This window comes from Ranitomeya variabilis, chromosome 5, assembly GCF_051348905.1.
Source record: "Ranitomeya variabilis isolate aRanVar5 chromosome 5, aRanVar5.hap1, whole genome shotgun sequence".
Classification (NCBI taxonomy): domain Eukaryota; kingdom Metazoa; phylum Chordata; class Amphibia; order Anura; family Dendrobatidae; genus Ranitomeya; species Ranitomeya variabilis.
The window spans coordinates 572,368,860-572,382,972 of record NC_135236.1 but is presented as its reverse complement, the minus strand read 5'-3'; the positions used below and the strand labels follow the sequence as shown (position 1 = coordinate 572,382,972).

Here is a 14,113-nt window from a genome sequence, read left to right as displayed (position 1 = left end):
GTTATACTATTGTTAAATGTATGGTGATTGTATTTTCATGTGTCTCGCTTCTTTTTTCTAGATACCCCTGTGACCTCGACATCACTTTCCAAGGCTGTTCTTCTACTGGGTGAACACTACCTTCTCTATCTACTTGTACTATTTTATTTTCCAGATTGAGTAGTTGAGTGCCATATATGTTTCTATTTTTAGTTTTTTATTTTCCTTTATATTGTTTTTCGGTGCGGGGTGTATATACACTCACCGGCCACTTTATTAGGTACACCTGTCCAACTTCTTGTTAACACTTAATTTCTAATCAGCCAATCACATGGCGGCAACTCAGTGCATTTAGGCATGTAGACATGGTCAAGAGTCAAGACAATCTCCTGCAGTTCAAACCGAGCATCAGTATGGGGAAGAAAGGTGATTTGAGTGCCTTTGAACGTGGCCTGGTTGTTGGTGCCAGAAGGGCTGGTCTGAGTATTTCAGAAACTGCTGATCTACTGGGATTTTCATGCACAACCATCTCTAGGGTTTACAGAGAATGGTCCGAAAAAGAAAAAAAATCCAGTGAGCGGCAGTTCTGTGGGCGGAAATGCCTTGTTGATGCCAGAGGTCAGAGGAGAATGGGCAGACTGGTTCGAGCTGATAGAAAGGCAACAGTGACTCAAATCGCCACCCGTTACAACCAAGGTAGGCCTAAGAGCATCTCTGAACGCACAGTGCGTCGAACTTTGAGGCAGATGGGCTACAGCAGCAGAAGACCACACCGGGTACCACTCCTTTCAGCTAAGAACAGGAAACTGAGGCTACAATTTGTACAAGCTCATCGAAATTGGACAGTAGAAGATTGGAAAAACGTTGCTTGGTCTGATGAGTCTCGATTTCTGCTGCGACATTCGGATGGTAGGGTCAGAATTTGGCGTAAACAACATGAAAGCATGGATCCATCCTGCCTTGTATGGAGCATCTTTGGGATGTGCAGCCGACAAATCTGCGGCAACTGTGTGATGCCATCATGTCAATATGGACCAAAATCTCTGAGGAATGCTTCCAGCACCTTGTTGAATCTATGCCACGAAGAATTGAGGCAGTTCTGAAGGCAAAAGGGGGTCCAACCCGTTACTAGCATGGTGTACCTAATAAAGTGGCCGGTGAGTGTATATACACACACATATCTTATTTCGCTAGAGTTTTGTACTGCGCAAGCGCCAGTTTTACCTGCTGGTGTCTTACATCGGGTGGGCGTGTTCGTGTGTCTTCGCTTTTTTTACTGCGGCGTCTTTTTTGCTGACTGCGCATGCGCGCATTTTCGTTTTGTGCCTCGGGTTTTTCCGTACCATTCCCTTATCGTATACCGGAAGTAGCGTTATAATTTTACGCCATTTATACTCGGCTTTCTGGCCACAGCATGCACATTGCCTCCCGACACCATCGGATACACGCCGGTCACCGAGTACAGGTATGTCATACTCATGTATTCACCCAGCGGTCCAGATATTTTACACAAGCTATTATTCTTGAGGATACTTACAATATCCTGTTTTTTTTTGCCCTTGTAGCACCGTCTAAGTGTCTAGCCCTTTGGCTAGTGATGTACCCTATGAATTAGATTATCCTATACAGGTACTCATTGCTCTGGTTTCTTCTGTGGGACTTCTCCTTTTGTGCTTTATTCCTACTTGGCACTGTTTATGTATGCTAACACCACAGTGTGGGTCTCCTTTTTCCATTTTCAGGTTGGTACGGTCTCTTTATCCACCTCTTAATGGTCCATGGGATATACTCTTATTTGAATTTATATAAGATTTAAAGCTACAATGGCTTTATCAGTTGCTCTAGGGAGTCTGGTTAGACATTGGACCCGCCTTTCTCTTTTTTAAAATACTTGGTTCTTTTTTTTTCCTTTTTTTCCACCACTATTCTTATTCAGTCACATGTCCTGGGTGGACTATCCTTTGTTTTTTATTTTTCAACCTTTGGTGTTGAATAATTGTTTATTGTTATTGATTGTGATTTTTTTGATGTTATAGACTTCCTTGAAAAAGGCATTATTCTGCCGAAACGTTGGATCTTCTTTTGTCTGTCTATATACCGGCTGAATGGTGTGAATAAATACTTTTGCAAAGTCAAATCTACTGTGGTTCAATTTTTGAGTGCCAAAGGTCTTTTTTCTTTATATTTATACCACCATGCAGACATGATTCTGCTCCTGAAAACCTTAATTCTCTGGTATTGGATGAAATAATTTTGTCCATGGGAAAGAAGCATCTTTCCACTGCAATATTTGAGAATATTGTAGCCTTCTCTTCTGATGTTAGTATCCAAAAATCTGTATTTAACTTAAAGTTAGTAAAAATGATGCTATAATAGCGCACACAGGAATGTTTTTCCCAATATTAATTCAATAGTGGAGTGTAAGCAGATTATTAGGAACATTTTGTCTTTTATTAATGATCATATCGCACGAACAAATTTTTATGATAAAGAAAACAATATTTATTAGTATGGGTGTTGTTTTATATATTCCTTCTGACTGAAAAAAAATAGTATATCCAACTTATTTTTCAGTTATTGCTGTCACAAAACCTGTCACAAAATTAACTCTATTTTCAAACAAAAATGAATTAACAGTGTAAAAAAAATCAGTAAGAATCTAACTGTTTATACTTTAAATGAATTATAATAAGCAGATTTATATGTAAATTCTCACTACGTACATGTCTATAGCTGTACATTTCAGATTTTACACACACACTATATATACATAGTATATATATATATATATATATATATATATATATATATATATATATATATATATATATATATATATATATATATTGTAGCGTTTCACCCGCTACGGGTCTTGGGGATACTCGCTTGGCAGCAGGATAAACACTTCAGGCACCATATCTCACACATATCAGTCCACATGGTTTATTCAAACTCCGCATAAACCAGACAGGGTACAGTCCATTTCATTACAGCCATGAAACATTAGACAGTTCACGTAGCAGATAGGCTTCTCTGCTGTATATAATAATCCCGTTGTCCGGGGTTACCTCTTAGTTTTCCACTCCTCACACTGACTTCAGGTCAGTCCCAGGTCCTCAAGACAGACCGTCCAGGTCTACGGTCTCCAGGTGCTTCCAGGACGACTCCACTCCCAGGAGTCTCCAACACCTACCGTCCGTGCTATGTCCAGCACGCAGGCTTTCCAGCCTGGAATGATCTCTGTGTGCTTCCAGGACGTCCCCACTTGGAACCGTCCAAAACACAGGCCATGCTGCAGTGTCTTGCCAGGACACATAGAAGTGTGTCCACCCTGACACACACCCACACACTCTCTCTTACCATGTGCTACACACACCTCCTTTACATAGGTGTAACCACACCCAGGTACCTGTCATATGGCTAGTCAGGTGAGCGTGACATCACCACAGGTCCTTACACACAAAACCATCTTAGACACGCCTCTTTGGCTGGGTTTGTAGGTGACTGAACCCACCCATCTCTGCGATACATAACATCCATCATTCACATGACCAGTCGCTATGCTACAATATATATATATATATATATATATATATTGTGAGGCAGTGAGGGGGATCATATTCGAGAATCCTAATAAACCTGCTGGATGGCCTTGTGTTCAGAGCAGGAAGCCTGTGAGTCACACGGCAAAATAAAAGAAAGTATTGATTGGGTCCAAGTAGTGACTCAGTCAGGTGTTGAGGAAAACCCGTTAAGGGAATATATTTTTAGAGGGATTTACAGGTTTGGCAGTGGGGCAAATCCCTCTCTCCACTCCGGGTTTTGGAAGTGGCTCTATGGCCACGATTCCATTTAAAATTGTCAGTTTTGCTTTGGGTGCATCAGTTTTGGAGTTTGCAAGCTGCAGAACAGGTGGCTCTGTTCAACCTAGGTCTGAGTGGAGCTAACACAGAGACAGGGAACTTAAGGCTGCTGATGCACCCAAGAGACATTGCTATGTCATTGTCCATGGCAAACGGTTCGGAGCACGGACTGTACAGTACATATGGAAACATGGCTGCGATCCGGAGGATATCAGTCCTGTATGTGAGTTTGCAATAAAGACACTGTTTATGTTGAACTTTCTGTGGTCCCTGCCTATCTGTTGCACTGCATCAGCCCCGTTGCACTACAATATATACAGTTGTGCTCAAAAGTTTACATACCTCATGTTAGGACTGGCGGAACGCACCAAGTAAAAGGTGAGATAATATAGGTGCGTTTGCAGTCCGGGGTCCACCGTGCAGGTGAGAACCTGCTGCTAGTAAATGGCAGCACTATATGGCGGTGGACGTGAACCCTGTTACGTCACAGGGCCGCGGTACCGCGCAAAAAGCGTAAGCAAGGAGTCACCGAACTCAGTCCCAAGACACGGGATTAAAGTCCGTACAGACTGCTTGCGCTTGACACCGCTACTGGGTGTAAGAGGTAACAAGTATTAATAGCTTGAAGCACAAGAGTGCGAGCTGTGCCGTATTGGCAGACACCACTAAACACCAAGACGTGGGTTAGGAAGCGCTCTACTGGCGTGTGGTGCCGCACTGGCGGTCACAGCAATGGACGCTGTTTCGTGTGTAACACGTTGTGAGTCTAGTCGGGCGCTAGATAGCAGCCATACACCTTACGCGAGCAGTCATACAATAGGGATGGGATATTTAAAGGACGACTTGCACTCATCAACAAACACACGTATACAATTGTACACTAGCGCATGGCCGTGCGGTCATGCGAACCTTATATAGCTGCAGCATGTACAGGACCTTCCTAAAAGGACCAATAGGAAGCTGCCACATAAGTTCAGCACCTTCAGGACCTTCCTGGAGGACCAATGGGATCCGCTGCAGTATCTGAGCATGTGACCCTCGATCTCCAATGGGAGATCTCACCCTGGGCATGCTCAGAAGGGTAAAAGCAGGACTTAGTCCCAAAAGCCTCAGCTCATCGCTGCCCAGCACTGTCTTTAATGGCAGAAGCTGGGAAAGCTGCAGCAACCCTCAGCACAGAGTGAGACCGAGCAAGACGCTGGGACCGACGTCTCCGCTGAGCAGGTTCCACTGCGGCAGAAGAAAAATGGGAGACCGCAGCAGAAACGGCCCAAGATTCCCCCTGTGCAGAAGCGGGAACTCAACCCCTAACATTTCCCCCCCTCCTTGGACCTCGCTACGCTCAAAGGTAGCAATGAGCTGCAGAGCCCGAATGTGCTCAGCAGGCTCCTAGGACCTGTCCTCAGGACTACAGCCCTTCCAATCCACCAGATAAAATTTTTTGACACGTACCACCTTGCAACCCAGAATTGCATTCACCTCATAATTGTCCGTAGACGAACCCGATGTCCCAGCAGATGACTTGGAAAACCGGGACATGTATTCAGGCTTCAAAAGGGACATGAAAGGTGTCGGTGATGCCTAGGCGAGGCGGAAGGGCTAACCGGTAGACCACAGGGTTAACCTGTTCGAGGACCTTGAAAGGGCCCAAGTAGCGAGGTGCAAACTTAGTGGACTCAACTCGCAGCCTGATGTTACGGGCGGAGAGCCACACTAAGTCGCCAGGAGCAAAGGTCAGAGCGGCGCGCCGATGTGTATCGGCGGAGGACCTCATTCTCTCCTTGGAAGCCCAAATGGCATCCTGAGTGCGGTCCCAAATGTCCCATGCCTCCACAGCCCAGTCTGCCACCCTGGAATCGGCGGAAGACACGGGCATGGGCACAGGTACCCGCGGATGCTGGCCACAGTTAAGGAGGAATGGTGTCTGTCCAGTGGAGTCGGCTACAGTGTTGTTCAGAGCAAACTCTGCCCATGATAGCAAAGAAGCCCAGTCGTCCTGCCTGGCTGAGACAAAATGTCGCAGATATGTGACCAAGGTCTGATTGGCTCTCTCTACCAACCCATTTGTCTTGGGATGATAGGCAGAAGAGAGATTTAACTCAATACTGAGAAGATGACAAAGCTCTCTCCAGAACCGAGACGCAAACTGGGGACCCCGGTCACTGACAATTTTGTCCGGCATACCGTGTAGGCGGAAGATATGTTTTATAAACAACACTGCCAAGGCCCGTGCAGAAGGTAGCCGAGGAAGCGGCACCAAGTGCACCATTTTATAAAAATGATCGGTGATAACCCAAATGACGGTACAGCCACGAGACTAGGGCAAACCCACCACAAAGTCCATCCCGACCATCTCCCAGGGCCTGTCTGCCACCGGCAGGGGATATAATAATCCAGCTGTCCGTTGTCGAGGAGACTTATTTTTGGCGCAGGAGACACACGCATGAACATAGTCTCTGACGTCACGAGCCATATGTGGCCACCAGTACTTTCTCGCCAGCAACTCAGATGTCCTCTTTGTCCCAAAGTGACCACCCACTCTGGACGAATGAGCCCAAGAGAAAACCTCTGGTCGCAAATTAATGGGAACAAAGGTCTTGCCCGGAGGCACAGACTCTAGCGAGACCGGAGCTACAGTTCTCAGGCTCTCAGAAGGGACAATAAGCCGACGCTCCCCTTCCTCCTCCTCGGATGACACAACGAAGCGAAAGAGGGCATCAGCATGAATGTTCTTCTCCCCGGCGAGATAATGGAGAGTGAAGTGGAACCGGGAGAAAAACAAGGACAATCTGGCCTGACGAGAATTCAGCCACTGAGCTGTACGTAAATAGACCAAATTTTTGTGGTCTGTGAAGACTTGGAAGGGGAACCGAGCTCCCTCCAAAAGATGTCTCCACTCCGAAAAGGCCAACTTCATTGCTAGCAACTCCCTATCCCCGATGGAATAGTTCCTCTCCGCTGGTGTGAAGGTCTTAGAGATGAAAAAGCAAGGATGCTTCCGACCTTGAGCATCCTTTTGAAAGAGGACTGCTCCAGCACCAACGGATGAGGCATCCACCTCCATAATGAATGGCTTATCCACATCGGGATGATATAAGATGGGAGCGCTAGCAAAATGAGACTTTATTGAAGTGACGGCCTTGGAGACCTCCTCAGACCACAATTTGGGATTCGCTCCCTTCTTAGTGAGGGCTACCAAGGGAGCTACCAAAGTTGAGAAGTGGGGAATGAACTGGTGATAGTAATTTATGAACCCCAAAAAGCGCTGCACCGCTTTAAGAGAATGGGGTTCTTGCCAGTCCATCACAGCCTGTAGTTTGGCAGGATCCATAGCCAATCCCTGGGTAGAGATGATATAGCCCAGGAAATGTAAATACTCCTGCTCAAACACACACTTCTCCATTTTGCATAAAGGGAATTCGCCCGTAAGAGATCGAAGACTCTGCCAACATCTCTCCGGTGGGAGTCAATATCTGGAGAGAAGATGAGGATATCATCCAGATAGACTACGACCGAGGTGGAAAGCATATCCCGGAAGATATCGTTGCCAAAGTCCCGAAGGGCATCACCAGATACTCATAGTGCCCATCCCTGGTATTTAAAGCCGTTTTCCATTCGTCCCACTCACGGATGCGAATCAGGTTATACGCACCCCGCAGATCTAGTTTGGTGAATACCCTTGCTCCTCTTAGTCTGTCAAAGAGCTCAGAAATCAGGGGCAACAGATACTTATTTTTAATGGTGATGGCATTAAGACCCCTGTAATTGATGCAAGGACGTTATTCCCCATTCTTCTTCTGCACGAAGAAGAACTCCACCCCTGCAGGTGACACTGACTTCCTAATGAACCCTCTTGCCTAATTCTCCTGGATGTATTGAGACATAGCCTCCATCTCAGGGAGAGAGAGGTGGTAGACCCTTCCCCGAGGAGGTTCAGCACCAGGCAAGAGATCAATAGGACAGTCATAGGGGCGATGAGGCGGAAGGGTCTCTGCAGCCTATTTGGAGAAAACGTCTGCATAGCACCAATAGCACTTGGGAAGGGAAGAAAGATCTGCGGGTATCTCGGTAGTGGAAACCTGTACGCACTCTCTCACACATCTGCCCATACAAGACTCACTCCAACCCAAAATTCTCCCTGAGGACCACTCAATATGTGGGGAGTGGAAACAGAGCCAGGGTATTCCCAGCAGAATCTCATCCATTCCCTTGGGAAGGACAAGAAGGGAAATAATCTCCTGGTGGGAAGGAGACATGGATAAGGTGAAAGGAACAGTCTGGTGTGTGATTTGCAGTGGTAGTGTCGACCCATTCACAACTCTAACAGTTACAGGTTTGGCGAGCATTACCAGTGGTATAGCGTGGCACTGAGCAAAAGCAGAGGACATGAAATTTCCCTCTGCTCCTGAATCCACACAAAGCTCAACTGTAAGAGTGGATGAGCCTATCAGGATTGTCCCTTTAAAGGACAGTTTGGAGGAAAATGCCACTGTGTCTAGTGAACCTCCCCCAATGGCTACTAGACGCGATCGTTTCCCGACCGCCGTGGACATTTATTAGTTTAATGTCCTAGTTGGTGGCAATTTTTACAAACCACGGGTACTCGAGCGGTCTGGGACTTAGATCCCGCTCGAGAAACCTTCATGGCCTCATGGGAGTCGGACGCCAGAACTGGAGATTCTGGAGGTCTGGCGAAGGTGGGAGCCAGCCGAAACCTCTGCCTACACTGGGTCCGCTCTAACCTCCGCTCGTTAAAACAGAGGTAGATGCGGGTAGATATAGAAATGATCTCCTCCAGTGTGGCGGGAATCTCCCTGGTGGCCAAGGCGTCCTTCACATGGTCTGCCAGTCCTTTCCAGAACACCGGAATAAGAACTTTATCCGGCCATTCTAACTCTGAGGCTAGAGTCCGGAATTGGACGGCAAACTGGCTGACCATGGACGAACCCTGAGTAATTGTCAACAACTGGAGCGCGGTATCGTGGGTGACACGAGGTCCCAAAAAGACCTGCTTCAGTGCATCCAAAAAGAGAGGAGCACTCTGTACCACACGATCATCACGCTCCCAAAGCGGTGTTGCCCACTCCAACGCCCTGCCCGACAAGAGAGATAGAATAAATCCCACTTTCGCCCATTCCGTAGGAAAACGTGCCGCCAGGAGCTCGAGGTGTATTGAGCACTGGCTCACGAATCCGCGACATTGCTTACTGTCACCAGCAAACTTGTCTGGAAGCGGGAGACAGGATATAGTCGGAGCAGAGGTGGCAGCGGACAAACTGGCTGCAGCTACACTTGCAGCCTGAACAGCGACAGCAATGACATCCACAGCTGAGGTTGTACGCTCTAGAGCCGCCAACCTTCCCTCCAGCTGCTTGATGTACCGCTGTAGACGCTGATCGTCCGCCATTTACTAGCCAGACCCTGGTGCTAGTGTTCTATTAGGACTGGCAGAACCCACCAAGTAAAAGGTGAGATAATATAGGTGCGTTCGCAGTCCGGGGTCCACCGTGCAGGTGAGAACCTGCTGCTAGTAAAGGGCAGTACTATATGGCGGTGGACGCGAACCCTGTTACGTCACAGGGCCGCGGTACCGCACAAAAAGCATAAGCAAAGAGTCACCGAACTCAGTCCCAAGACACGGGATTATAGTCCGTACAGACTACTTGTGCTTGACACCGCTACTGGGTGTAAGAGGTAACAACAAGTATTAATAGCTTGAAGCACAAGAGTGCGAGCTGTGCCGTATTGGCAGACACCACTAAACACCCAGATGTGGGTTAGGAAGCGCTCTACTGGGGCGTGGTGCCGCACTGGCGGTCACAGCAATGGACGCTGTTTCATGTGTAACACGTTGTGAGTCTAGTCGCGCGCCAGATAGCAGCCATACACCTTACGCGAGCAGTCATACAATAGGGATGGGATATTTAAGGGACGACTTGCACTCATCAACAAACACAAGTATACAATTGTACACTAGCGCATGGCCGTGCGGTCATGCGAACCTTATATAGCTGCAGCATGTACAGGACCTTACTAAAAGGACCAATAGGAAGCTGCCACATAAGTTCAGCACCTTTAGGACCTTCCTGGAGGACCAATGGGATCCGCTGCAGTATCTGAGCATGTGACCCTCGATCTCCAATGGGAGATCTCACCCTGGGCATGCTCAGAAGGGTAAAAGCAGGACTTAGTCCCAAAAGTCTCAGCTCATCGCTGCCCAGCACTGTCTTTAATGGCAGAAGATGGGAAAGCCGCAGCAACCCTCAGCACAGAGTGAGACCGAGCAAGACGCTGGGACCGACGTCACCGCTGAGCAGGCTCCACTACAACAGAAGAAAAATGGGAGACCGCAGCAGAAACGGCCCAAGATTCCCCCTGTGCAGAAGCAGGAACTCAACCCCTAACATTACCCCCCCTCCTAAGGCCCCCCCTTGGACCTCGCTACGCTCGAAGGTAGCTATGAGCTGCGGAGCCCAAATGTGCTCAGCAGATTCCTAGTACCTGTCCTCAGGACCACAGCCCTTCCAATCCACCAGATAATTTTTTTTGACACGTACCACCTTGCACCCCAGAATTGCATTCACCTCGTAATTGTCCATAGACGAACCCGATGTCCCAGCAAATGACTTGGAAAACCGGGACATGTATACAGGCTTCAAAAGGGACACATGAAAGGTGTCGGTGATACCTAGGCGAGGTGGAAGGGCTAACCGGTAGACCACAGGGTTAACCTGTTCGAGGACCTTGAAAGGGCCCAAGTAGCGAGGTGCAAACTTAGTTGACTCAACTCGCAGCCTGATGTTACGGGCGGAGAGCCACACTAAGTCGCCAGGTGCATCAGCGGAGGACCTCATTCTCTCCTTGGAAGCCCAAATGGCATCCTGAGTGCGGTCCCAAATGTCCCATGCCTCCACAGCCCAGTCTGCCACCCTGGAATCAGCAGAAGACACGGGCATGGGCACAGGTACCCGCGGATGCTGGCCATAGTTAAGGAGGAATGGTGTCTGTCCAGTAGAGTCGGCTACAGCGTTGTTCAGAGCAAACTCTGCCCATGATAGCAAAGAACTTAATTACAACGTATATAAATGGACAATTGGGATATCTAAATACAAAATCATATAAAACCCAAAATGTTTAATTCTGAATTGCTAAAATTCCACCAGCCTGTGGCTGCACCAAAAGAAACCAAAACACACAGTGAAAAAACTAGTGTTGGGGGATGGGAATATCCCTATATGGGTAACTAAACTGTTGGCTACCTGGCAGTGGGGGTTGGCACCCTAGGGGAAACGTTGCGGCGCCCCCACTCCTCGTCAGCTTGCCCTGAGATCCTGTTAGACCCTAGCAGTGGCCCTGGGTTCCCCTACCCACACAGTGTGTATATCTAAGGGTGCCCCTGTACAACTAGACAAAGATAAGCCTACATATAGGGAATCCTCAACCCCAACACCGTGAAATTAAAAACAATAGAGTACATGTAGTGGACTTATGATGGCTTAATGTAAAATAATTTCCCAAGAAGGCTGATGATTGCCTGGGATACTATATACAGCACCTATTTCTATAATTACAGCCTGCAAAAAGTATATAGGACCATTTGAGTCCGTCCTGAATAGGGCCCACTGCCCGAAAGACCTACAGTGCCAAATAAGCACAGAGATGCTGTAGCAGGAGAGCAATCAATTTAAACGGCACACACTACCCCAATGATCCACATTATTATAGCTATAGTTGATCATTTAAAGTGCCATAGTGCGTATTATTGCTGTAGCCCGATATACAGATGTGAAATACCAATTTCTCAAAAAGGGCAGTATTTGCCTGGGATGATATAGACAGCACTTATTTATATAATCACAGCCTGCATAATATATTTAAGAGTCAAGACCATTGAAATCAGTCCTATACAGGGCCAGCTGCCCGGAAGCAACACATATAGTGCCGCAATGAGCACAAAAATGCTGTAGCAGGACAGCGATCAATTTAGATAGCACACACTATCCCAATATGCCATAATATTGTAGCTGTAGCTGATCATTTAAAGTGCCATAGTGCATATTATTGCTGTAGTCCGATAAGCAAATGTGGAGTACAATGTGTGCACAAGTCTGTACGGCTGATACTCATCGTGCTCTAGGTGCCGCGCCGTCTGCCACCTAACATAGTTCGCCTCGACGCGTTTCGCCCCTCTGGCTCATCAGGAGGCCTGATTGTGGTGTCATGTATCTCGATGATGAAAGATAAGAGTGAATTCTGATGTACATTACCTCAATTTATCTAATGGAGCGCCGGAGCGCTCACATGTGCCAGTGCTTCCGGTTGGAAGATCCGGAAGTTGTAAAATGATGCCGAGCACATGAAGTGTATTACCCCGCATGCGCGATATGGAACGCACGTCAGGCGGTACAGCCTGCGTGTCACCTGTACTCTCTCTGACACCGCAGGCAATGCACCTGCGCAAATAGTGCCCTACTTTCAGCGCACTCAAAATGCAATATATGCTGAGATGGTGCCACTAATGAAATACTTAAGCGGCACTTATACCTTATGACACGCCAGACCTCCCATGCCTGGTGAGAAATCACTCGTCACTCAGTGTATCGTAGCTTAATTTTGTGGCATACTTGAGCGCATACTGGAACGAATAGTGCCAACTGGTGGCACTTATTAAATAAATTCATTGCTCCTAGCCTATAAACAAAGGTCGGCAAGGACCTAAGCCCAAATAGGCAATTGATAAATAGGCATAAAAGATATAACCAATATGTTACATGGCAAATGGGTTCATCATTATTACTACATTCAAATTTGGTGACCAGCATATTAAATAGAATTGAGGAGTATTTAATAATTTAGATATAGCGGCACATCTGTCTGTGCACAGTTCCCCACTCAGGGGGAGATAACTAGAAAAACGGAACATAGAAACAGTCTAGTTCATTTGGTCAACATTTGCTATTAATATTATTATGTCAATTCTAGTTTCATTTTAAACCATTTTCTGAAGCCGGATGGAAAAAGCCCGGCAAAGCATATTTATACTGAGGATGCTATCACATAGACGTTCACAGGAAACACATATATGATTGTTGCTCATTAATGCCTTTAGGGGTCACTGAATCCATTCTAAAAATCCATTTGCACTCCCTTTGGAGCACCGTTCTATCAAAGTTCCCTCCTCTGGGGTTTGGTTTTACTACTTCAATCACTGTGAAGTTAACATCAGTTAAATTAGCTGGATGTTGTGATATCATATGTCTGGCCAGGGGAGTATCTCTATTGTGTCTTATGTCCCCTATATGTTCGCCGACTCTTCTGCGAAGCTCTCTGACTGTCTTTCCTATATAGTCTTTAGGACATGAACAGGAGGCTAGATATACAACTCCTGTCGATTTGCAGTTCGAAAAATCACGCTGAAAGAACACCTTACCCATTGAGGAGCTTGTGAAGGATTTATTTGGTCTCATGTATCTACATAATTGGCAACCACCACATCTAAAAAAACCACACGTTTTTCTCTCCAGCCAGGTGTGGCTCCCCTTGGGTCGCATGTAGTGGCTGTGGACCAATGAGTCCCTAAGGGACCTTCCTCTCCTGAAAGTGATATCGGGATATGTCCCCAAGAGGTCCGTGAGATCTGGGTCCATCCTGACTATATCCCAATGTTTATTTATCACTTCCCTGACCTTATCTCCTCTGTTTTGGGCTCATTGTTATGTAGCAGCTGTTGTCTGTCTGAATTTGTAGCATTATTATAGGCTGACTTAAGAATATAAGGAGGATAATTTTTTTCTCTAAATCTGTTGCACATATTGGTCGATTGACTATGGAACATTTTTAGGTCAGAGCAATTTCTCCTCAGTCTTAGGAACTGGCCTTTCGGTATTCCTTTTTTGAGTGGGACCAGGTGATGACTATGCCAGTTGAGTAGGCCATTTGTACTTGTGGGTTTACGATAGATCCTTGTTGTAAGGCCCCCACCGGGTGTCTTACTTATCATGACGTCTAGAAAGGCCAGTTCTTCTTTCTGGATTTCTGAGGTAAATCTTAGACTAATGTTGTTAACATTTAACTCCGCGATTAATCTCTTAAACTGTTCCTCAGTGCCCACCCATATAACAAAGACGTCATCGATAAACCTGAGCCAAATGGCTACAAACTCGTTCCACCAATTGGTGTCTCGCCCAAACACTATTGTTTCTTCCCACCAGCCCAGGAACAGATTTGCGTACGATGGGGCACATGGGCACCCCATTGCAGTGCCTCTGAGC

The 14,113-nt window shown here is 46.8% G+C and overlaps 1 protein-coding gene across 5 annotated transcripts in view; it reads right to left on the bottom strand.

Annotated features, from left to right (window-relative positions):
• LOC143773852 (teneurin-2-like) overlaps positions 1 to 14,113 on the bottom strand; it is a 2,235,081-nt gene that overhangs the window by 1,821,324 nt on the left and 399,644 nt on the right. The window lies entirely within an intron of this gene.